Source organism: Mastomys coucha, chromosome X (genome assembly GCF_008632895.1).
Source record: "Mastomys coucha isolate ucsf_1 chromosome X, UCSF_Mcou_1, whole genome shotgun sequence".
In the NCBI taxonomy this organism is placed as follows: domain Eukaryota; kingdom Metazoa; phylum Chordata; class Mammalia; order Rodentia; family Muridae; genus Mastomys; species Mastomys coucha.
Genome location: NC_045030.1, coordinates 74,042,832 through 74,044,911, shown reverse-complemented (window position 1 = coordinate 74,044,911; position 2,080 = coordinate 74,042,832).

The following is a 2,080-nucleotide window of genomic DNA, read 5'->3' as shown; positions in this document are numbered from 1 at the left end:
GGTTTGGTTTGGTTTTTTTAAGAGTGGCATATTGTCTTTTATGTTTTATTGGAGAGAAAAGCTTGTGACTTAAGCATAATTATACAAGTGGAAAAAAGAGCTGCAATTAGAACACAACCAGGCTTGTCTGGTTAATGAAGACAGAGTCAGCTCTCCTGCCCTCGCATTCTTAGACCTAAGGTGAAAGTTTCAGGATCTTTCTCACTGAATTACAGACTGCTATTCTAATTGAATGCAGTCATTTATATTCAATCCCAGAGCTTCCTGTCTCTCTCCTTCCTCAGATCGTTGGTAAATTAGCAGCAGCAGGTAACTGAAGCTCTCCTGTAGCACTGTCCTCCAAGCAAATCACAGATTTGTGACTCAACCACATTTCCTCTGCTTGTTCTGAATGTTTAAAGCACCTTTTTTGGAGACATTTGCTATTCTATTTAAGCAGAAGTGCTTGTCAGAGGAAATTATGGGCTGAGTCACTGATCTGCACTTCAGTGGAAAGACTGATGGTGAGACTTCAAACAACAACAACAAAAACCCATGTTCCACCTCAGACTGACCTGGTTGATCATAGCTACCTAGGAAACAGAGCCTGCTGGGCATCCCTCCTTGTAGGCATGATGATCTCCTCCAAGAGACCGCAAACTTGACAAGTCTTTTCTCATTTGAAGTTATTCTTGTTATTCTACTTAAATATTGATCTAATTGGCCCTTGGTGTTCCTTGGCTGTCTTGAAAGAGACAGATCTCCCACTGAATGTCTGGGGCTTGTCTTGGGCTTTTGGTGTCATGTATGAAAAGCATGTTTCCCTATTTGGGCTGATTGACAGCTCAAGTAGCAACTATTTTGGCCATCTCTGTATTCCTGTCCTTATCTAGACATACAGAGAATAAGAACGAGATGATCAAGAGGGGAAACATTGCTTCCTTCCTATGCTTAATAAGGAACTGTGACCTTTGGGAACATCATTTTATTCAAAAGACTTGAAGTGGCCCACAAAAGGAAATGATTTATAAGACTAATAGCTCAGTGGGAACATATCATCTAAGATGGTCTAAGATATTTTCTTCTCCATTATTCAGTGAAACACTGATGCTAGTACTCCAACAATGGTATTTTGACAGCATAGTTGAGGTTCCAAGCCAATAACTAAGATACAGAGATATCCATGCTGCTGTTTTCTCTAGTGGATAACACCAAGGAGGAGTAAAGGAGATTCAGAGTGTTAGAAGGCTTTAGTGCACCTTTGCTGACTTTGAAGCTAGACAGACCATTGTGCAAGTACAAATGTATTCTCTAGATGCCCAGGATCAGAGGATCAGAGGATCAGAGGTGAGGAGGACACAATATCTATCCCAACACTAGGAATAACTGGGACTAGCTGGACCCAGGCACCCAGGAATTCTGCCAGCCCAGTGGCACAGGTTGCTTCCAGTCTGTCTGGGCTGGCCAGTGCCCTGAGCAGACCTTGGGTGCAAACTTCACAGCCAGTCCCAAAACACCCAGAGGAAGCTCCATTCCCAGGTACTCTAACATGCCCAGGATCAGAGGTGAGGAGGGTACAACATCAGTCTCAACACCGGGAGTAACTGGGTCCAGCAAGACCAGGCACACAGGAACACCCCCCAGCCCAGTGGCTCGGGTTCCTTCTGGTCTCTCTGGGCCAGCTGGTGCCCTGAGCAGACCTCGGGTTCAAACTCTGCACCCCTTCCAAAAACTCCCAGAGGAAGTTCCACTCCTGGGTGCTCTAACAAGCCTAGGATCACAGGATCCCAGAATCATAGGATGACAGAGACAGCTTGACTCTGAGGAGTTCTGACACAACCAGGATCACAGGAAGGACAGGCTGCAGTCAGATTTAGCAAGGGCAGGTAGCACTAGAGATAACCAAATGGTGTGGGACAAGTATAAGAATATAAGCAACACAAACCAAGGTCACTTGCCATCATCAGAACCCAATTCTCCTACCATAGCAAGGCCTGGACACACCATTAAACTAGAAAAGCAAGATTCAGTTGTAAAATCACTTCTCATGATGATGATACAGGACTTTAAGAAAGACATAAATAGCACTCTCAAAGAAATA